The 24,494-nt window shown below is 43.3% G+C and overlaps 1 protein-coding gene across 1 annotated transcript in view; it reads left to right on the top strand.

The window, feature by feature from the left end:
• Nucleotides 1-80: 80 nt before the first annotated feature.
• Nucleotides 81-24,494, top strand: part of LOC133068097 (uncharacterized) — a 125,896-nt gene continuing 101,482 nt past the window's right edge. The window contains exons 1-2 of the mRNA XM_061159152.1: nucleotides 81-124; nucleotides 24,183-24,359. The gene's annotated coding sequence lies outside the window, so the exon portion shown is untranslated. The remainder of the gene's footprint in view (nucleotides 125-24,182; nucleotides 24,360-24,494) is intronic.

Genomic DNA, 24,494 nt, shown 5'->3' with positions numbered 1-24,494 from the left:
ACATGGCACTCTTGAATGCCTTTTAAAAAGACTTATTTTGTAGGTTATAAGGAGCTCATGATCTGAGCCACAGTAAGCTCCAGGTACTCTTTGGAAAAGACCCGGATGCTGGGAAAGATTGAAGGTAAAGGAGAAGGGGGCAGCAGAGGATGAGATGGTTAGATAGCGTCACCGATTCAATAGACATGAATCTGACCAAACTGGGAGGACAGGGAGTCCATGGGGTTGCAAGAGTCAGACATGGTTTAGTGACTGAACAATTCCTAGGTAACTAATGATTTTTATTATTTATTTAAATGGTCTATTTTTGGCTGTGCTGGGTCTTCCTTGTTGCGCTAGCTTTTCTCTACTTGTGGCGAGCAGGGGCTACTCTGTTGCAGTGTGGTGGCTTCTCTTGCGGGGCCTGGGCTCTGGGGTACATGGGTTCAGTAGTTGCAGTTCCTGGGCTCTAGAGCACAGGCTCAATAGTTGTGGCGCACAGACTTAGTTGCTCTGGCACATGTGGGATTCTCCTGGACCAGGGATCAAACCCATGTCTCCTGCATTGGCAGGTGATTCTTCACCACTGAGCCACCAGGGAAGCCCCTAAATTGTCTCTTTAAAAAAAATTGCTTTCTAAATTTATTATATAGATATGCAGCTGCTTTTTAACTTTTTTCTTTTTTTTGTTTTTTCACTATACCATGTGGCTTGCAGGATCTTAGTTCCCTACCAAGGATTGAACCCTGGACCATGGCAGTTAAAGCACCAAGTCCTAACCATGGGACTGTCAGGGAATTCCCGGCTTCTTTTTTTTTTCTTAACTTTAATTTTTATACAATTGTAGATTCATAGGAAGTTGCAAAAATAGTATAGAGAGTTCCATGTATTCTTTACCCAGTTTCCCAATGCTTCTATCTTATATGGATATAGTACAGTATCAAAGCCAAGAAATGGACATTGGTGCAACATACATGTATAGTTCTGTGTCATTTTATCAAGTGTATAGATTCCTGTAACCATCAGTGCTATCAAGAAACAGACCTATTCCATTACCACAAAGCTCTCCCTCATGCTGCCTGTTTATGGATCTATCTACCTGGCATTCGAGTATTATTTTTAGACCCTGGTAGTTAATAATCTATTCTCCATATCAGTAATTTTACCATTTTGAGGAATTTATCTAAATGGACTCATACAATACATAGTCTTTTGAGAATTTTTTTTTTCACTCAATATAAATGCCCTGAGATCCATCCAAATCATTGCAATTGTCAGTAGGTCATTCCTTTTATATTTCATTTTCTGGATTTATTACAGTTTTAGTCATTCAGCTATTGAAGGAGCAATTGCTTTTTTAATAAAAAAGCAAATGCCCCCTTTATTCATAATTCTGAATTGCTTTTTTTGTGTTAACATCTATGGTTTTATAAAGCATAGTAAACTAAGCTAGGTATTATTATTTTGGATTTTGGTCATGGCACATGGCATGTGGCCATGTTCTCTGACCAGGGATCGAACTCATGCCCCCTGTGGTGGAAATGTGGAGTCTTAACCACTGGACTGCCAGGGAAGTCCCAGTATTATTAATTTTTATTGGTTAGTAAGATTTGAGACATATGTAAGTGATATCTCTGTGATACACATTATAGTTGTAACTGCTGCTGCTGCTGCTGCTAAGTTGCTTCAGCCGTGTCCGACTCTGTGCGACCCCATAGACGGCAGCCCACCAGGTTCCCCCATCCCTGGGATTCTCCAGGCAAGAACACTGGAGTGGGTTGCCATTTCCTTCTCCAGTGCATGAAAGTGAAAAGTGAAAGTGAAGTCGCTCAGTTGTGTCTGACTCTTAGCAACCCCATGGATCTCATGCTGTCTACCAGGCTCCTCCATCCATGGGATTTTCCAGGCAAGAATACTGGAGTGGGCTGGCATTGCCTTCTCTGATAGTCATAACTAGACAATTAAAATTCACACATTTATATGAAATATTTGTAACTCTATTTATTTCTTCATTGTGACCACCCTGTGGGGCTTTTGTGATCTTAGTTTCCCAACCACGGATTGAACCCAGGCCCTTGGCAGTGAAAGCAGAGTCCTAACCACTGGGCCATCAAGGAATTCCTCTATTTAGTCATAATAAATTTAGATCTACCTGGAAAAGATATTACCTACCATAGGGCTAAGTACCTGAAAAACACTTCTGGTATAATTGATTTAATATAAAGTGATTATTTAAACATACAGACACATGTGCACATAGCTTTCCTCCATGTCTGTCTTTTTTTTCTTTTTTTAGTATTTATTTATTTGGCTGTGCCAGCTCTTAGTTTTAGCATTCTGGAACTTTTTTAGTTGTGGCATGTGGGCTCTAGTTCCCTGACCAGGGATTGAACCCTGGCCTCCTGCAATGAGAGCATGGAGTCTTAGCTACTAGACCATTAGGGAAGTCACTGGTTTGACATGTTTTAGAATTTGCTTTAATTCACCTGCAGACATGCAAACCTTCAGGTTCCACTCCAAACCAACTAAGTCAGAAACTTGGCGGGGGTGTGTGGGGGTGAGGGTGGGGGTGGTACCCAGCTATCTTTTTACAAAAGCCTTCCAGGTGATTCTGATGCACTCTGAAGGTTGAGAACCACTATGATAGACTTTTTTTTTTTTTTTTTTTTTTTTATGGCCAAGGGAAAAACAAGCCAGAGAACATTTGAACATAAACTCTAATAGGTTTTGTACTTGCTACTGTCTTTCTCCTGCTTTTGGTCTCTACTTTTGGTCAGGTGGGGTGTGTTGCTGTTACTTCTAGGGCCAAAACAACCTCACCCCAAACACTAGTGGTGTCAAATCTTGGCTTTTGGCTTAGCAGCAGCACCCGTGGCCTGGTTGTTTTTTTCTCTTGATCCTATTTCTCAGCCAGAGCTGAGGGCTAGCTGTATCACAAGGCTTTGAGAGTGGTTTTGGAAATTGAAAATCTGCAGTGTTGATCTATCTAGAATGGGACTGTGAAGATCCTTGGTGAGTCCTTACAGATGATTCATCTGGTCAGGCCAGGGTTGGCGGTGGGGATGGTGTGGTGCGTGTTTGTGGTGGGTGGGGGAGGGGGGATTGTAATGATCATAGATCCAAGGACTGAAAAGGACATTTTAAAGGCCTGAGCGGTGTGGCTTGGACTCTAGGATCAGGTTTGTTCACAGTCTTAACTGTCAATCCTTTCTTTTTAAGTCCTTTTTGGGATTATGCCTAGAAAATGTTCTCCATTTCTCCCCATTTATGCTGCTTTTATCTGTTTTTTCTTTTATTTTTCAAATACCTCATTGGTCCACTTGCAATTTATTCTGGCTTTAAATTGTTATTTAATGTGTCCATTTGGAGGACACTAACATTTCATTTTATCATGTTTCCCATCTACCGCATCTCTTCATTATTAAAATCTCTTGGTCTTTGTAAATTAGTAAAAATTACCACACATTTTCAAAGTTTACTGCCAGGTATTTTTGTTTGGTTTTTGCCATTGAAAATTGGATCTTTTGTCCATTATATTTTCTCACAGGTAACAGCTGGAGGAAAGCCAGTGATGTAAGCAACTGTTGTATTTTATAACTCACTGTCGTGCTGAACTTCAAGTTGTTACGGTTTTTCAGGTGACTTTCTTGGGTTGTCTTCCTGTTACCCGCAGGCAGCCCTTCTCCACTGGTGTCCAGCATACTGTGAATGTGTTCTTTCTGTTGTCTTTTTTGCTTCTTTTCCTCTAGAACTCTTCATTCTCCAAGTTTCAGTCCTTCAACCAGTCAGTGCATAGTCTCTTCCTCAGGGGAGAGTTCATCCACTTTTTAGAGTTTGCCTCAATGTTAATGGTTCCCAGTGTATTCTGAGCCTTGACTCTAATTCTGAATGTCTGAAAGCACCCTGGACTGTCCTAGGACCTTGAGAAATGTGCTTTTCTAAAGCTGAATAGGGACTTCCCTGGAGGTCCAGCCGGTAAGACTCTGAGCTTCCACTGCAGGGGACACGGGTTCCATCCTTAGGAGACTAAGATCCCACATACTGCACAGGACAAAAAAAGAAAAAAAATCAAAACCAAAAAAGCTCAGCAAAATAGTCTAGGATTCCTTTATTCCGGTTGTGATATCCACTTCCTGTGTAGTTTTGAGATTTAAAATTTTTCTTTGTTTTCCACTTCCACTTAATTAACAAATCTTTTTTTTTAATCTTCCTTTCAAATGTCCCACATTTATCTATCATTTCCTTCTAGTCACGCTTCAGGTCATTTCTATCCCTTTTGAACCATTACTACCACTTGCCAACCGGTTTTCTTGCTCCCAGTCTCCTCTTCATTTGTTGGTTCATCAACATTAACTGAGCTCCTCTCTGCCTGGGATTGTGTCAGGTGCTAGGAATTTACAAACAAGGACCTGCTCTCAACGAGTTGAGATAAACAGGGAAAACGGGTAACCAAGCAATCACGGTATTGTGTGGTGTGTGCCATGGCACAGATGTAACACCAGAGTATGGAAAAGGAAGGACTCGGAACAGCTCTGGAGAGGAGGTCAGGCTTGAGCTGGGTCTTACAGAATTGGTATGAATTGGCCAGGGATTTAGCCCTCTGGGGTTGCTAACTGTTAGATCAAACACTTATTTATAAGGAAAGTTTTTTTCTCTAAATGCTTGCCATGTATCTTATTTTTTTTGGTATGAGACTTTAAGGTTCTTTAAGGGCTATTTTCACATTTCAGTCATTTTAATTCAGCATGGAATCAAATTTCAAGCTAACAAATGGTAGATTTAGTAAGAAACTAAACTTCAGGTTTGTGCATGCGTGCTCGTCTTCAGTCATATCTGACTCCTTGTGACCCCATGGACTGTGTAGGCTGCCAGGCTCCTCTGTCCATGGGATTCTCCAGGCAGGAACACTGAAGTGGGTTGCCTTGCCCTCCTCCAGGAGATCTTCCTGACCCGGGGTTCAAACCTGTGTCTCTTGCATTGCAGGCAGTTTCTTTACTCACTGAGTCACCTAGAAAGCCCAAATTTCAAGTATAAATTTGTTAATCTTTCCCCCAGAGGATGAGATGGTTAGATAATATCAGTGACTCAATGGCCATGAGTTTAAGCAAACTCTGGGAGTTGGTGAAGGACAGGGAAGCCTGGTATGCTGCAGTCCATGGAGTTGCAAAGAGTTGGGCACAACTTAGTGACTGAACAACCCCTTGCCACAGTTGTATAGTCGTATCCCTCATACTATCTAGATTGTTACGATAGGATTCTGGAAATCAACAAGTCTCTGATAGATTATGATGCCGTCTTAGCCCATCCACAGACCGGTAATCTGACAAACAGGTTTATTAACCCATTACAATAAGGGAGGCTATATACTAGAGGACCAGATAAAGTATAGAGTTAATACAGGATTTGAGGGAAGCGTGGAGATAAAATGTGAATGAAACTATTTTGACAGGCTGATAGCAAAAGAGGGCTCCCATGGTCAGTGTCAGGTTAAAGTGTTAGAGTGAGCTCAGGAGTGATGTTTCCTTGGAAACTAAAAGCTTAGGTGTGGAATACTATGTCCACAACTCCTTTCCTGAAGCTTTACACCGGGGTTGTAAATAAAGGCTGCTTCTCTGTGTCAGAGTGACTTGGATGCTCAATCAATAATGGAATGTTTCATTTTTACAGAGTTAATTTCAAATAGCAAAATTTCTGCTGATTAATAATTTTAGAGAACAAAAGCTTCAGTGAGTAAGAAAGCAGGAGTCATGCAAAGATGGGGGTTATCTGATACTCTACAACTGTATGGTATCATGGGGAGAGATGCTTTTGTTATTTTGCAGCTGCCTTTTACTGTGTCTTGTTGGGGTCCTTTAATGGACCGGAACCTGGTGGTATGGAATCGACGATAAGAAAGTAAAAGAGAGAGAGAGAGAGAGACCAAAAAAAGACCCGGGGACCTAAGCTCGGATGGAGCAAAGGTGCTTTTATGATTTTTCTGAGTATATATGGGCTGTGGTACAAGAAACTTCTTTCGGGAATGATAGAGATCAGAAAACCAAACATACAGCAATCATTACCAAGGGAACAAGGGGTAATGTTAGTCACAAGGTCAGGAGACAATCCATATCTCAAGAAAGGGGAACAAGACTAAGCAGTTTTGTCCTAAAGAGAATGTTTACTAAAGGAGACCCAAGCCTGCCTCACACAATGACCTCAGTCCCTGGGAGCAGCGTGCTGTTCCGCTTGAAGAGGGACAAAGGACTCATGAGAGACAGCACGTAGGAATCCTCCCATCAAACATTCCCTGACAGTGTCTGTTATCCTAGCCTGGGTAATGGCAAGACAGGTTTCAGGTATTCTCAGTCCTACCAAATTTTGACTTTTTCAGTGCTCACAGTATAATAAAGCAGGGTCTTTATTATAGACAAAAGGCAGAAAGGGGTCTGATGAAGAGGGGCGCTCCTCTGTGAAGCCGGTGGTTGGTGGGCCTCCTTGCTCCTGGCATCAGCTGCGTACCTCTATAATAGAATGGTGTATAATCATCTTTATGAATCTGGGCTGTGAGCATCTTGAGTGCTGGGTTTCAAAGATTCCCTTTGTCCTCCCAGTTCTGGCTCACAATGCTGAGTGAACTCACAGATGAGTCATCAGGGTTGCTCACCCCTAAGTTTTTACTGCTCTGCCACTCTGCCACAGCCAAGGTGGAGGTCGCAAGCACTACCTGTCACCTGAGCAGTGTGTCCCTAGGACTGTAAAAGTGATTAGTGAAGAATGGCAGGGGAGTCATTTGCATATATGTAAAAATCAGCTGACTTCCACAAAGCCTTAAGTCCTGTTCTGAACTTCTTGCAGAATCTCTGGCCCCACCTTTACAAACAAGGTGTGTAAAAAACACCTTCTTTAGGTGTGGTACCAAAGTTCCCTCCAGGCACAGACTGTTGAGTTGATGTTTTTCTGGAAGATCCTTATATATAAAAAAAATGCTAACAGGTACGCAACAGTCATGGATTCTTCAACTCACAGAGTTTAAAGGGAGCAGTCTCATGTTTAAATGAACTCTTAGCTTCCTAAACTAACTTCATTGGTATGTGATCCATCCGTGCTGTCATAGGAGTAGCTAATTTGAGTCTCTTTAAAGGCTTTCAAGTTAAATCACTTTCTGTTGGGTTTTCAATTGCTTGGCTCTTGACCTGGGATTCCTGTGCACACGTGGAATGGGCAGCTTTTACAAGGTCTAGGTACCCAGGCCGTAGTGATTTCCTTTCTCTTTTTTATTGTGGTAAGCTGCTTTCTAAAGTAACTTCTGCTTCTGGTTGAGAACTATTTTGTTGAATCAAATATAGCAGTCCCTGCTTATTAACTGTCTGTATCCACAGTGTAATCATGATATACCAGTTGCCAAGGTAGTTTTCCACTATATAAAAATATGATAAATAATTCATAGGGAGAATCACTGACAAAATATAGCTTGTACCTTCAGTAACTTTTATCTGGGGATCTCAAGAGAGCTTTTCACAGATGGTCTGGCCTAGCATAGAAGTGCATTTTGCCAATGTGCCTTGAATAAAAGAATGAACTTAATCTTTAGGTAATGCATAAAGCTTTTGCTCTTTATCACAGCAAATGTTAGCATTTTTTAATTTTAAGAATAAAATGGTATTAAAATGCAGCAAAAACTGTGTTCCCTGCCCCCAGCCATGCTGCTGCTACCCAAAGACATCTCTTTCTAATATAACTGTTTTTTTCTGGTATTGACTTCTATCTACATAATATGGTTATGCCATGGATTCTTGACTCATCAACCTTAGATCATGTTTACTTTCTCTCTGGCCAGCAAGGACCTGCCACCTCTCAGTATGAACGTAATGCAGCCTTTCTTTTTAATGTCAGTATTAAATGATTACATTAGTATGGCTGAAGTAAGCCGTGTAAGATGGTTGTAGTTCTTCTACATTGTGTTTTTCCTGAAGTTAAATTTTGCCTTTACTTCCTCTTTCCTACAGGGTTGGGAGAAAGGTAAAGTCACTTGGCTTTTCAGGGTGGTGATGAGACCTGGTCCTAAACAGCTTCTTAAGCAGCCTTTTAACCAATTCTCTTGTCCCCAGCCTCTCATACCCTGCCACCTCTCAGTATGAACGTAATGCAGCCTTTCTTTTTAATGTCAGTATTAAATGATTACATTAGTATGGCTGAAGTAAGCCGTGTAAGATGGTTGTAGTTCTTCTACATTGTGTTTTTCCTGAAGTTAAATTTTGCCTTTACTTCCTCTTTCCTACAGGGTTGGGAGAAAGGTAAAGTCACTTGGCTTTTCAGGGTGGTGATGAGACCTGGTCCCAAACAGCTTCTTAAGCAGCCTTTTAACCAATTCTCTTGTCCCCAGCCTCTCATCTCACTTCCTCTGCCCTCCAGCAGAAGTCAGGATCCTGACATGGCCCCAAATTCTCAACTTTGGCTTTTCCTATATACAGGATTTGGGACTTCCCTGGTGGCTAAACAGTAAGGAATCTGGCTGCAATGTGAGAGAGCTGGGTTTGATCCCTGGGTTGGGAAGATCCCCTGGAGAAGGGAACGGTTACCCACTCTAGTATTCCTGCCTGGAAAATTCCATGGACAGAGGAGCCTGGTGAGGTACAATCCATGGGGTCACAAAGAGTCAGACAGGACTGAGCAACTAACACTTTCTTACAGTTTCTTTCATTTTTATGTACAGCATATATCATCATATTGAAACTATTTCAAGATTTTAAACAGAGAATATAGGTGTGTACGTGCATTCTTAGTTACTCAGCTGTGTCTGACTTTGTGACCCCATGCATTGTAACCCACCAGGCCCCTCTGTCCATGGATTTTCCAGGCAAGAATGCTGGAGTGGGTTGCCATTTCCTCCGGAGGGATCTTCCTGACCCAAGGATCAAGCCGTGTCTCCTGTGTTGTTAGGCGGATTCTTTGCTACTGAGCTACCTGGGAATATGGTAGTAATTTACTATATCTTATACTGCTATATCCTAGTTCAGAATGTCACCTACTACCTGAACTGCATTTCACGAGTTATATTCTATTTAACCCTAGCATCTTGCCGAGTATTAATAAATGTTCTATAGCCACCAACACATCTATCACAACAGAGATGCTTTGGTCAAATGAGTTCGAGACACATTGAGTTGTGCAAAGTTAAATTTTTACTGCAGGACTTCTAGGAGAAGGCAGTGGCAACCCACTCCAGTATTCTTGCCTGGAAAATCCCAGGGACGGCAGAGCCTGGTGGGCTGCAGTCCATGGGGTCGTGAAGAGTCGGACACACTGAAGCGACAGCAGCAGCAGCAGCAGGACTTCTAAGAACAACTACTGTGCATTATAATTCCCCAAGAAGACTGTCCTCCCCCACCTTTCTTTTGAGAATACCAGTGTTCCTTGGAGCATGTTGAGCAACCCTGAACTGGGTCATTCAATAACCGCCTAAGGGATTTTCCCTGTCCCCATTCTCTTTTATCCTAAATCTGTGATTTACATTGTTGCCACATTTTTCTAACTCACAAAGCCCATCTTAGCATTTCAGTTCTCAGAAAGCTTTCCTATTTTCAAGAAAAAATACAGTCCATCCTCAAGATCCTCCTGTTTTGGCCATAACAGATCTTCCTAGCCACGCTTCCACCATTTCCTAATGCATCTGCACCTTTCAGCCAACTTGGTCACGAGTTTTACCTCAGGCCCACAGAGTAGCGGGAAAGTCCTGTCCCTGCCCTTCTCTCACACTGAGTGTTCTACCCTTACTTATCACGTTCCACGAAGGCCTCCCTGATCCACTTCCTTCCCCAGGCGCTACTCACGTTGGACTATAAGTCATTCCCTCCCTCTCTGCTCTGCCATTTTGTTAGACTTAGTACGTTCAGCCTTAGCATCTTGTTGTCTCACTGGTGGAATCTAAGGCCCCTCAGGGCAAGACAATACTCTAGCTGGGAGAGCTTTGTAACCCTAAGGTCTAAAAGGAATCTTAGGTAGAGTTTATCTTTTAAAATTTGAGTGTCATAAATGAAAACACCCACAAAATTGAACTCTGATTGCTACTCAGATCAACATGGTTAAACTTGAAGTAGAACATTCATTAGGAAGAAAGATTTTATGCTAATTCAAAATAAAAAACAGTGGTTGTTAGTTCATCCTATAGGACGCTTGTTATAGTCAGGACAGACTGCTCACTACCCAGCATTGAGATGATGTGGGTGGCAAGAGGATGGGCCTCCTGGTCCATCTTGGAAGCTGACTGGCTTCTTGAGAAGTTTCCTTCTGTGACACGGCCTTTCCTGGTTTTCTGTCTGTGTCTCTGGCCTCTCATTACTAGTCTTTCATTGATCTTTCCTCCTCTTCCTGACCTACATGTTGGATCGGAGGTCCCCTGGCTGTGGTCCCAGCCTTTTTTTCTGGGCTCTAGACAATTACATTCAACAGACCAAGCAGTTTCTCTCTCTCTCCTTTTTAAACTTTTTATTTTGTGTTGGGGTTTAGCTGATTAACAAGGTTGTGATAGTTTCAGCTGAACAACAAAGGGACTCAGCCTTCCATGTACATGCATCCATTCTCCCCCAGACTCCCCTCCCATCTGGGCTCTGCTTTCTCTATCTTGATATTTCATTGGCATCTTAAACCCATTGTGGCTGCTCAGCTCCTTTTCTCTTCCCTCCCAACTCTGCGCACTTTATCTGGATAACTTCTATTCATCTTTCATGCTTCACCTCTATTTTTCCAGCAAATACTGACTGAATGCCTACCAGGTGCTTAAATGTGCCATCCTCAGGGAAGCCTTGTCGGGTGTCACAGATCAGTTTAAGGAGCTCCTGTTATCAGGTAAACCATGTTCTTCCCATTGGAGCAGTTATCACTATGGAAGTTATAGAATTAAAAAATATATCTATCCTGCTAAAGTTAACATCCACAAGAGCATAGGTAATGTCTAATTATCACTGTGTCCTCAGTGCCTAGGATAGTGCTTGGTTCATAGTAGATGCTCAAGACGTGCAGAGTGCACAGATGTGAAATTTTTAATGCAGTTGCTTATCATTTTCTGAAGAAAGACAGCAACTGAAATGGAGTTTACAAAGCAGTGTTGACAAGGAAGTGGTTAGACTGTATGACTTTTGAAGTCCTATTCTATCCAGAGACTCTCTGATTCCCAACCTCACATCCAAGTTACTGTAGATCACTCAGTACATTCTATGGTTATGCAAAACAAGCGCATGGCCAGAGTTGGGTGTGATTAATTTGGGAATATTTCCTAATTCAAACAGATGAATTTAAAGCTCAACTTAGAGCAGAGATTCTTAGTCTGGGTACTATTGACATTTTGGGGCCAGATAATTCTTTGTATATGTGAGTGTCCTGTGCATTGTAGGATATTTTGCAGCATCTCTGGCCTCTACCCACTAGATACCAGGAGCAACCCTTTTAACAACCAAAAATGTCTCCAGATATTGCCAAATATTCCTTGGAGGGCAAGATCACCCCTGAATGGGAGCCACTGACTAACAGGAGGAGGACACATTGGCTTTCTTGGGAGAGAAGCTTTCCAGAGGACAGCATTTATGGAGGCTCTAAGTTGGGAATGAGCAAATCATGCCCAGGAAAATGGCAAGATGCTCTTGGTTGGGATGGGAAGGGCCCTTCATCTGGGCAGTAGTTACATCCAGGGAGGTCTCTCAGACTAGACCTAGTGTTCCTCAGACTCTGGGACGGGTGGGGTTAGGGATCACCTAGCTCAGTGCCTGCACAGCACATTGATGAAGTTCACTGCATGAACTGTTAGCTGGGCTGACCTGAGAAGGAGGCGAAAAAGCTGGCAGAGAAGGCAAAAAATGCTTTGTACTTAGAATGATACCAGTACATCAGATTTTTGCATTTGCTAGTCATCAAATTTTTGTATCTTCTGATTCATATCTTTACTTCAGGCTGGAACAAGGAGAAGAAAGTGATCATTTCTGGCTTAATCAGTCATGACTATTAGGTATTTGGGGGCTTCCCAGGTAACGAATCTTCCTGTCAATGCAGGAGATGCAAGAGACGCAGGTTCGATCCCTGGGTTGGGAAGATCCCCTGGGAAAGAAATGGCAACCCACTCCAGTATTCTTGCTGGGAAATCCTATGGACAGAGGAGCCTTGTGGGCTACAGTCCATGCGGTTGCGAAGTGTCGGACACGACTGAGCTACTGAGCATGCACAACTGAGCACATTAGTTAAGTATAACACATTTTAAATATCTTTAAAATCAGGAGATGATATCACTGAAACTTTTATATTAAAAAAAAGTCAAAGCATGACTTTCTGCCTGCAGTATCCAATATAAGTATGCCATGCTGTTATCTTTTAAAATAATTTTATTCTTAATAGTACTGAGTTTGGGAAATTGTGTGCTTATTTCGCTCTCTGTGTGTGTGTGTCTGTGTGTGTGTGTGTGTGTGCGCGCGTGTATGCTTGTTTTTCTGATGCTGTTGTTAATAAAATATTTTCAGAGCTCTTCATCCTTCTGTTTATTCCTTCTCCAACATTTGTTGAGAGTCTGTTTTGTCCCAAACACTGCTGGGCACGTAAAGGTGAAGACACCGAGGGCCGTCCTCCAGGAGCTCTTGATTGGTGGGACAGCAGGGACCGCGCAGGCAGCAGGTGCTCTGGTGGCGAGTGCGATGCTGGCGCCTTGTGTGGGGAGCCAGGGCTGCTGCGGGTCTGCAGGAGACAGTGAGGGCGCCGCAGGAGGAAGCTGTGGAGCTGCTCATTGAACCGTGAGCTGGAGTTTGCCGGGAGGAGCAGGAGTGAGTGCTCAGATGCTTCCTGGCAGAGGGGATAAAAATGCTTCGAGGGAGGGAGGGAGTGAGAAGAGAGTGCCACAGAGAGCAGGGATAGCTCTGTGGGCTAGGGGGTGGGGAGGAGACAGCAGGGCAGAAGCATGAGGAGCCTCGCCTACCATGCTGAGGTGAAGAAAGTTGTGGAAAGGTTCTTGGAAAGTTGATTCTGGCAGTAGTGAGGAAGGACTGGCTTCAGGGACTAAATAGGAAGATGAGGTGTGAGGCTAATATACTTCTCTGCACAAACTGGATAGTGAGGGGAAGGTGCTTAAGGGAATATGCACCCTCCTCCCTGAATTCCTAGAGGTACTAGAGGCACTTTTTTTTTTTTTTAATTGAAGTATACTTCATTTACAATGTTGTGTTAGTTTCAGGTGTACAATATAGTAATTCAGTTCATAAATGTATATACATAATTATATATATGTGATTCTTTTCCATTATAAGTTATTAGAAGGTATTGAATATAGTTCCCTGTACTATACAGTAGGACCTCATTATTGATCTATTTTATATATAGTAGTGTGTATCCTGTACACACTTATAACTCTCAGCAATGTAATAACTGTCCAGTACATGAACTGTACATGTACATGTTGAAATGTAGCCCACAGTTCCACATGTTCTATAGGAACATAACAATTGAACGTTTCTCATCAAGAAAATGACAACCTGGTTTCCCCATCACTGCCCAGTCAAATAACCTGTTAGTCATGGTGCACCTTTTGTCCATCAGGTAAGAATTAACCTGAGGTAGGGGCTGAGAAGGAAAGGGAGAAGGTGGCCAGGACAATGGAATCATTCAGTGGTTAGGGAAATGATTACAGATCTTGGTTAGTAATTTCAGGTGAAGGTAGGGGCTGAAGGAGTGGTCTAGGATAATTGCTTTATTTCCAGTTTGGTCACTAGCTTTTAAAATTGCCTTCTGGGTCTCTTTATGAGGCCAAGAAGATCAGTTTCATTACTTTTTTACTCCATAGAGCATGAAAGAGACTCACTGGGTCATCTATTTTTACTTATTCCCTAGAGCACGAGCCAGTTTGATAACCCACATGAGTGAGTGGATTGTCCTCTGATTGAAATTGACTTTGAGATATTTACAAAAAGGATATGTTCAGTACTTTCAAGGATAAGGTTTACCCTTGGTAAGGATCTACATGAGCACACACTCAAGTTCTGTCCTGTAAAATCTTTTCTTCCCTTACCTAGAATGGGGAAACCATTTCATAATTGGAGACATTTAGTGAGAACTCAATCTCCAGCAGCACTGGTGTGCTTGGCATTCTGAAGAGACCAAAGCCTTCCATGTCCTCTGTGCCTCCCACCCAGGCAGAGTTCTGCCTGGAATGTCTCCACGTGTCACCCTTCTCCCCATTTCTAACTGGGGAGCCAGACACATCCTTCGAGGCCCAGGTGGAATGTAACCTCTTCTGCCTTCCTGACACCCTCACACCCCAAGCAGGACAGTCACTGCCTCTTCCAGACTGTTTTCCCCAGTAGACCGTGCACTCTTTTAATGGAGGCCCCACCTGCCCACCTTCAAGTCACCGTCATTCACACACCTGGATTGAGCAGAATTCATCCATTTGGTTGAATTATAGAGGATTGAGAAATGTGGTCCTGAACATTACATCTGCCTGGGAAGGCTGGGAGCCAGAGCCCACCAGAAGGAGGCTGTGGGGGCCCAGCCAGGGGGCTGGACCGCTTGGCACCCGGCAGTAGCAACAGGTGGGCCCCAGGGAGAAGTGAGATGAAAGCCAGGTGAGGGTGGTGGTCAGGGCCAGGATTGTTGCCTCTGGAAGGCCTGGAGGGGCAAGGTAGACAGGGAGCAAGACTTGGAATTAGTTTGTGATGGTGGGGAAAGGAAAGGGGCTAGGGAGGACGCTTAGTGATAAGAGTGAAGATGTTACCCAAAATGTGAGAAAAAAATCAAGTGAAGAGCCCTATGGCTGGTGCAAACTGCAACTGTTACTATGTTTTGAAAGAACAGGGAATCATTAAATTTGAGAAGGACAGAATGCTGTCCCACTCAAAAGGCGAGACATGCCCCGAAATATGGATTGCTTAGTTTTATGGGATGGGTAATTTCGTAGGCTAACAAGTAGGAGGATTATTCCAACTATTTTGGGGAACAGGCTGGATCTGTAGGATTTGAGCAACTGCCCACTTTTTGGCCTTTTATGGTTGGCCTCAGAACTGTCTTGGTACCTGTAGGTGTGTATTTAGCATATGCTAATTTTTACAATGAGCATATAATGAGGCTCAAGATCTACTGGAAGCTGAATCTTCTACCACCCTGGGCTTAGTTGTTTCTAACCAATATATGCTGTATCCTCAAGAGCTATGTCATTCTTTAAGGGTTGTGCATGCCCCCCTTCCCCGCTGTTTCAGTGGAGTTAGTAAATTATAAACTTAATTTAAGCATTGCTACATGGCATTTCTTCTTTATCATATAAGTGGAAATAAAGGCTACACTTTGTCAGACTCTGTCTTAAATTAATGTTTTAAATTATATAAAATCTTTAGGAACACATCCCTTGCATAAAAATACAATAGCCCTAAATCAGTATCCTAAATCAAATTTTATTATTTTTTAAAATAAATTTCTTATGACTCTCTGAAGCCTTTCTTATTTTTGAATACTGGGCGAGAGATTTTTTTTTTCTTGTCTGACTCTGCTTATCTGAAGACTCTGAGAGAACTCTGACAGGTCTTCAGAGTGTGTTGACATTGGTTGAATTTCAGTATTAGTAGTTGGCTAGCAGATTTATTTTAGGAGAATACCAGAGATACCGATTCCTAGAACTTGTTAGGTCAATGTCAGATCATCAATCCAGCTTTTATTATACATATAATTTATAAAATTGTCATGAGATAACATGTAATGTGACATAATGATACAGGGCAACTGCTTCTGAATCCCTGGCCTGGGTGATATATGTTCCAGATGGGACTGAAATTCAGCAGTAGGAAGCTTGGTGTTCTAGCATTAATGACAGAAAATACTAATTAGTTTTAATGAGCAGATGTGCAATTTAAGCAAAGAGTTGGAAACCTCATCCACCTTAAGCTTTGGACAAGTTTTTCCAGGACCTTAAGTTGACTTATTTATGTCTAGAATAAATAGCACAGTTCAAAACTTACTTGACAATTTTCAGAGTCATATAAGGGGGATTTACAAAATGATTATTTTGTAGAATTCTGCCTCACAGGTGAACTGCTGGTCAGTTTAAATATCTCCCTAAGTAGCCAAATCTCTTGCCTGTGAATTTCAATTTTTTTAAAGTTTTATTTTCTGGCCATGCCATGTGGCATATGGGCTCTTAGTTTTCTGACCAGGGATCAAACCTGCACCTCCTGCATTGGAAGCATGCAGTCATAATCACTGGACCAGCAGGGAAGTCCCTGCCTGTGAATTTTAGACTTGAAAATTTCAGGCCTAAAATTGATGATCACCTGTCAAAATAACTCAATTTTAGATTCTTCTACAGACAAAAATGACAAGAAAACCTTGGAATGTGGCGAAGATATCATTAAGTGACCTCACATCTAGCAGGAAGAGATCTGACAGATCCCCTTGGATTGGAGTTTGATAGAACACAAACACACACACACACAAACACACACACACACACGCTCGGGCTTCCCAGGTGGCACTCGTGGTAAAGAACCCGCCTGCCAATGCAGGAGATGTAAGAGACAAGGGTGAGATCCCTGGGTCAGGAAGATCCCCTGGAGGATGACATGGCAACCCACTCTAATATTCTTGCCTGGAGAATCCCATAGACAGAGGAACCTGGTGGGCTACAGTCCATAGGGTCACAAAGAGTCAGACCCAACTGAAGCAACTTAGCATGCATGCATATATACACAGCAGGGTTTTAAAACTGTGTTTATATATTTATATAGGGAGTTATAAAGACTACATAGAATGACACCACTGACAACGACAGTTATTTATTTGCAATATAAGGAAACTAAGTGTGAAATCATTATTCTATTTGTACTTGGAAAGTAGATTGAATTAGAGAAAGTAGGAGCTTAGAAAACGTCACTATGAACAAAGCTAGTGAAGGTGATGGGATTCCAGTTGAGCTATTTCAAATCCTCAAAGATGATGCTGTGAAAGTGCTGTACTCAATATGCCAGCAGATTTGGAAAACTCAGCAGTGTCTATAGGACTGGAAAAGGTCAGTTTTCATCCCAATCCCATAAAGGGCAATGCCAAAGAATGTTCAAACTACTGCACAATTGCACTCATCTCACACTCTAGCAAAGTAATGCTCAAAATTCTCCAAGCCAGGCTTTAACAGTATGTGAACCGTGAACTTCCAGATGTCCAAGCTGGGTTTAGAAAAGGCAGAGGAACCAGAGATCAAATTGCCAACATCCTCTGGATCATCAAAAAAGCAAGAAAATTCCAAAAAAAGCCCATCTACTTCTGCTTATTGATTATGCCAAAGCCTTTGACAGTGTAGATCACAACAAACTGTGGAAAATTCTTAAAGAGATGGGAATACTAGACCTGCCTCCTGAGAAATCTGTATGCAGGTCAGGAAGCAACAGTTAGAACCGGACATGGAACAACAGACTGGTTCCAAATTGGGAAAGGAGTACATCAAGGCTGTATATTGTCACCCTGCTTATTTACTTTATATGCAGAGTACATCATGAAAAATGCTGGGCTGGATGAAGCACAAGCTGGAATCAAGATTGCTGGGAGAAATATCAATAACCTCAGATATGCAGATGATACCAGAAAGTGAAGAGGAACTAAAGTGCCTCTTGATGAAAGTGAAAGAGTAGAGTGAAAAAGCTGGCTTAAAACTCAACATTCAGAAAACTAAGATCATGACATCTGGTCCCATCACTTCATGGCAAATAGATGGGGAAACAATGGAAACAGTGAGAGACTTTATTTTCTTGGGCTCAAAATCACTGCAGATGGTGACTGCAGCCATGAAATTAAAAGACACTTGCTCCTTGGAAGAAAAGCTATGAGCAACCTAGACAGCATATTAAAAAGCAGAGACATTACTTTGCCAGCAAAGGTCCATCTAGTCAAAGCTATGTTTTTTCCAGTAGTCATGTATGGATGTGAGAGTTGAACCACAAAGAAAGTTGAGTGCTGAATTGATGCTTTTGAACTGTGGTGTTGGAGAAGACTCTTGAGAGTCCCTTGGACTGCAAGGAGATCAAACCAGTCAATCCTAAAGGAAATCAGTCCTGAATATTCATTGGAAGGACTGATGCTGAAGCTGAAGCTCCAATACTTTGGCCACCTGATGCGAAGAACTGACTCACTGGAAAAGACCTGGATGCTGGGGAAGATTGAAGGGAGGAGGAGAAGGGGATGACAGAGAATGAGATGGTTGGATGGCATCACCGACTTGATGGACATGAGTTTGAGCAAGTTATGGGGTTGGTGATGGACAGGGAAGCCTGGCGTGCCGCAGTCCTTGGGGTTGCAAAGAGTAGGATACAACTAAGCGACTGAACTGAACTGAGGAGCTGTTAATGTGAGACTTAGTGAGGCTTCTGGTTTACATTCATTTGCTGAAGAGACTTGCAGGTTTGCAACAGTGGGCAGCTGAAAGAGTACTTTTGGCTCTTGTTTTTGGATCTAACTTCAGGACCCCTCCCTTCCAGCTCGACACTGCTCCCTGCCTTTCTCTTTTCCCAGCAACCTATGCACCTCTGTCTCCTCAGCTTTCTGTACCTCCCCAGTCTCCTTGCTCCCTCAGCCTCAAACTTCTCAAGCTGCAGTCTCCTTTGAGGTCATTTCCTTCCACTGTCTGGGTCTCTTTCCCTCAGGCCCCCTCTACCTACTTTGACACACAATTGGTTGGTTGGTCTGGGTCTTTGGATGAACTCTTTGACCTCTGGCTGGAGGAAGGTAAGATTGTATCATCCTTCTAGTCCCACAAACCTGTGGACAGCATTGGTACCAGAAGGAAGGGAGCAGGGCACAACCATTAAAAGGATGACACAATCATTAAGAACAGAATACAACATCAACTGGTTAGAACTGGTTAAGACCGAGATGGTGGAAGATTCACCTTCCAGTAAACCTTGAGCTTCATTATACACTCATTGTAATACATTAGCATAAGCTAAATACATACACACCGGTGCCAAGACAGTTCCTAGGCCAGCCACAAAAGACCAAAAAGTGCACAGTGGCTCAAATCCTGGAAATCCCACTCCTTCCCCAAAATGTTAAAAGTTGGAATAATCCTCCCACTCATTAGAGTATGAAATTAACCAGCCCATAAAAACTAACCATCTCCACACCTTGGGGCTTCTCAGACTGCCCAGACTCTGCCTATGGAGTGTGTTTCTGTCTAAATCAACTTGCTTTTCTTTTACATTGGCTCCCTCTTAAATTCATCAAGGACCCTCACTTGATGGCCCATCCCAGGACTCATCCAACACCTGGTCATCCTCTTGCACCCCATTTTCCTGCAACAGCATCAAGAGATGTGCCCTTTGAAAGAGAGCAGGTTTTTGTTTCCTTGAGGACTTGAGGTCACAGTGGGGATGAATGGGGCTGACGGTGCAGCCTTTGTGTTTGTGGAATAAGCCCCTCGCTTCCTGCTGCTCATTTCCTAGGAAACCACAGAGAGCGCTGGCATCTGGACTTCCTGTCGGCTGATGCCAGGGTTCCTGATCTACTAGGGCCACTGCATCCTCTCCTTGGCATTCCTAGTGCCAAAAAAGATGGGAGTATTAGAAATCAGTCTTTGATGGCTAGTGCATAGTAAGAATTCCATAAGGATTTGCTAAATGTATGCATGAATGAAAAAATGTCATGGTTAAATCAACTTTCTTGTAGCTTCTTTCTGTTGAATCAAATTACTTGCCATATTTAAACCAATTGGTAAAGCGTATTTGCTTTTACATATAACTTTGCTGAAAGTGAAAGTTGCTCAGTTGTGTCAGACTCTTTGCAACCCCATGGACTGTACAGTCCATGGAATTCTCCCTGGGCAGACTGCTGGAGTGGGTAGCTGTTCCCTTCTCCAGGGGATCTTTCCAACCCAGGGATTGAACCCAGGTGTACTGAACTGCAGGCAGACTCTTTACCTCTGAGCCAGCAGGTCCTGAGGGAAACCCCAAAGTGGATCCTACCCCATTTGGAAGCACATGCATTTGCTGAACTCTATTCTTATTCCATAGAAACAATCCATTTGAACAAATTGTGTATGGAGGAAGTATTGATAGTCATCCTATTATGAATGTGAACTTTCTGCTTTGTGCTGCTCCGTATTTGCTGTAGTAAAAACGCACAAGAATGGTACCAAGCCCTTACTGTGTTTTGAGACATTGTGCAACATGTTTGGAGGGTTTTCCTTAGTTTATACTCATTGACTAGCCTTGCTTGATCCCTTTCCTCTCTGCACCAAGCCACGAGACCAGCATTTTCTCTACCCTCAGAACCAGCTCTCACCTTTGCTGACCCCAGAGCCTCTGATTCTCATCCTCTCATTTTCTTTTTCCTTCATGCACAGATGATAACCTCATTGCTCCTGACACAGCTCAGTCACCAGAGGCTCTGCTCAGCCCCTGCAGGAGGGGCTTGGGTCCAGAACATGGAGGTTACTGTGGCTACTGGTCCAGAAATATTGTGAAAACCTAGCAGGCAGGATGAACCCCACATTTCCTTGCCATGTGTGACTCTAGGTGACCTGCCCTACCACTCTTACAGCCCCTGGGGAAGAAAGCACCCACTGCAGTTTTAAACAAAATTGTAACATTCTTTCCTTGGGACACAGGGACATGTTTCTCACTAGATGATAAACTTTGAGGGCAGAGGTCACATTGCATTGGTCTTTCTGTAACCCAGCATTGGCACAGCTGCTATATTATGGGCGGTCAGTGAATGGATTGGTGAACTACTGAGTCATTTTAACTGAAAAGATGGTTTAAGTGAAAACTTTCAGGATGCAAACAAGTTTCTTGAAAATTCTCTTCTCTTGCCATTCTCTTCTCATAGGCTGCAGGTATTTTCAGAATGAAAAGTTTTCAAGCAGAAGTAGGCAATAGTAGTTGATAAGGAAAGTTTGGATGACAATGGCCAGGTCATCTCATTATAAGAGTGAGACTGTGCAGATCCTACCAAAGGAGGCAAATCTAAGATACTTGGGACTGAGACAGGGACTTTGCTGGTGGTCCAGGGGTGAGTCCTCCAAGCTTCCACTGCAGAGGGCAGGAAATCAATCCTTGATGGGGGAACTAAGATCCCCCATGCTGTGCAGCTCCACCCCCACCTCCCCCCCAAAAAAAGAAAAAAAAAAGATGCTTGGTACAATGACTCCATACTACTCTTAGGGAGAGAAGCCGGGGGTGGGGTGGGGAGAAGACAAGGGTATTAAAACTGGTATATAGTTTCTGGCCTGGAGATCAAAGTACCTCAACACCACTTCAGTCCTGCTGTGTCCACACTGATGTTTCTGGAAGCCATATCTGGAGGTTAGCCTGGCCCATGTTGCTGTTAGCACTACCTCCCTAGGGTACCAATTCCCATCTTCCCATTCTGCTCTGACATTTCTTTCTTCCAGACTCATTCCTGCACCAAGCCCTCCTTGCCAACCCTCTCTTGGGCAGGTTCTCCTTTCCCATATAAACAAAGTCTCTACTGTTGACCTACCGTGAGCACTCCACCTCTCCTCTGCCCTCTGTGGAAGAGCATATCTCCCCTCTGCTGGAGGCAGAGGGGGTTGGCCTTCTTACTGCTTCCTAAGAGAGACCATATGCCACTGGGCTTTGCCCCCTCCATTCCACTTCTCTCTGGAGCTTTCACTCCCTGAAGTCTTTGATGTTTGGTCTCCAGTTTTTTCCTCTCTGCCCTTAGTCCTGCCACCATTCTAGACAACTTCAATTTTCATGTGCCCAGTCCTGCCGACACCGTTGGCAATGACAGTCCCTTCCTTCCCCTCCACCCTACTCTGGCTGCCTGTCCCACGGTTACAGCTCGTGCCTGTCCTTGCCTTATCTGGCCCGTCTCTATGATCTCAAGCTTCGGAAGGATATTCGGCAGGATGTCTCCTCTGGGACAGAAGCTCTCCCACTGTATGCTCCTACAGTTCCCAACCTTGCACAGCTCTTGACAATCACATTTTTACTATTCTGCATTTACTTCCATCTCTGATCCCATTCTCACAGCCCTTACGCCAATGATTCTCTTCCCACCAACCTTCTTCCTTCTGGGTGCTCAGTCAGCCAGACTCCACCCTGGAGCAGGACTCCTAATTCATCCTCTCTGGTTCCATCCAGGGGTCCCATGGCTTGCTGCTGAAACTGATGTGCTTTTTCTGTCCAATGATCCCTCCGCAGGTTTAGGAAATTTCTCCCATTACCCCTTTTCCTTTTCCAACTGTTTACCTCAACATCTTGCTCACTTTCTACAGAAGCCTTACTTTAAAGTCCTTTCTGCCTAAGACTAAGGCTGACAAGTAGAGAGTTCCTTAACTTACTCTTCCATGTTCATGTCCATCTGGCTCCCTTTTTCCCCTCTTAGGAAAAGAGCTACCAATTCGTGTTTATTAAGACTTTAGATTTGCACCCTCCTCCCCGCCCCCACCATTCCACCATTTTCACTTGTATCTTTACTCTAAGCTCATAAACTTACTCACACTTTCCCATCTGAAAATCAGACTAAACAAAAAACCCTCATCATCCTCCCTCTCCTTCCTGCAAAGATAAGTCTGATCTGATTTCTTCTTTTGTTACCTCTCATTCCCTCTCTAATCTGGTTTCTGCCCTTATCACTCCACAATGAATGAGTCATCAGTTGAGCCCCATGTGGGCAAAACAAATTGGCAAGTCCCTGCCTCCTTTTCTTGTCCTCCCTGAGGTATTTGACCTGCTGGTTGTCCCTTCCTCCTTTGGCTTTGCCTATTTGTCTAGTCCTCTTTGCTGTCAAATCTGTTAGCTCCTTCTGAGTTCCCTTTATTGTCTCCCTTTGGACTTTCATCTCCTAAATGCAGAGTTGCTGCAGTCTGCTCTTCCCACTCTGATTGCTTTCCCTGGCTGCCCCGGCTTCAATTACCAGCATGTACTGAAAATCCACGTGCCTCTAGCTTCTGTTCAGGCTTCTCTACTGAGTTCCAGACCCATGTGCCCAATTGCCCCCTGTATACCTCCATTTAAATGTCACTCAGGTACCTCAGATTCAGCCTCTTCCTAACAACATTCATATCTTTTCAGCCAGACTTTTCCTCTTGGACTCTTTGTGAATATTGTCATTGTCCAGGATCCCAGCCTCTTTTCACCACCTCTAGTCAGTCATCAACTGTACAGAGATGGGGTGGAGGTGGGGGTTATGTTCACCAGAATCCTGGGGAAGCTGAGGGATGGAAATTAACTTGCTGGGGCTGCTCTCCTGAAGAGATGCAGGGGGCTGGGGAGCTACATACAGTGGGGAGGACCACATGGTAGGAATGGCACTTAGAGACTTTGTGTAAACTTCACCAAGCATCACCAAGGGCTGAGATATTTGGAGTTCTTAGAAAGGAACAGAGTTTGCCTGCCCAAACAGGTCTGAAGAGATAGCTCAGGATCAGAGAGAGAGAAGCCCAACACAGAAGATTCAGAAGTGGGAGAGACAAGAGTACTTAGATCTCTCAAGGATAAGGAGGCCCCAAGTGAGTGTGGTTTATAGTGTACTTTTACAGTTTCTACCTCTTAAGGTCTCCAACTGGATCTTCTTTTCCTCCAGTCTACTGCTAATACCCATGTCTTGTCCCAAAAGCAAATCTTAATAAGCTATTGGTTCTTTTAACTTTTGGACAGCAAGTTAAAAATTCTTTAGCTCCTCAAACAAGGTCTTTTAGGTTATAGTCCCTGGTTACTATCTACCTCTTGCTGCTATCTACACTATTTTTCTTTTCTTTTCAGCCACAGGGAAGTTCTTCCAGCTCTTTAAAAACACCAGCCATTCATACAGGGGATCCATAGTTCAGTGTTTGTAATATCCACTCCACCCCATTCATCCTTCCATTTCTACTTTTCCTTTAATATTCAGCTCAAGCACCATTTCCCCGAAGGCTTTTACAATCCCAATGTGATTTTTCCTGGATGATAATAGCATCCTACACAAAACATAAAAATACCCTTTAGCACATCTCACTGTAATCAATTAACTTGTTTCTCTTCCCTGGTAATTACTGGGTACTTTATGAAGGCAGATCAGTCTATCTGGCTTTCTATACCCGCTATTTAGCTCTTGAACAGTACTTGATATTTCTAAATAAATAGTTGTCAACCATCAAAGCTTTAAAGTGTAGCAGAAAGCTACTTAACCTATTAATATAAACCTTTTAACATTTAAATAGCAGGCCATTTAATCGTATCGTTTCACATGTTAATTGTGCATCTTCGTTCCTGAAGGTGTGTGTGACGTCGGGGCGCATTTGTCAGTGGGAAAATCTGAACATTTAAGAGCCCATCTCCAGGAAGTATCTGCCCCACCGACGGATCTCAAGCAATCTGTCATCTGCAGAACCAGCCAGATCAGCGTCCTTCTCCCGGCCTTGACCTACAGGGCACCTACAGCTACTAAGAGAGGTGGGCAGACACTTCTTCACAGATGCCTTTCATGACCTCCTCGAGTGGGGGATGTTCGCCTCCATACTCTCTCGGAGCATCTTATTCTCTCCCTCTGCACCGATCACAGCTTTAATTGCATTGGTGTGATGAATG

Source organism: Dama dama, chromosome 13 (assembly GCF_033118175.1).
Source record: "Dama dama isolate Ldn47 chromosome 13, ASM3311817v1, whole genome shotgun sequence".
Lineage (NCBI taxonomy): Eukaryota > Metazoa > Chordata > Mammalia > Artiodactyla > Cervidae > Dama > Dama dama.
Note: the sequence above shows the minus strand (reverse complement) of the source record. Positions and strands in the feature narration are given on the sequence as shown.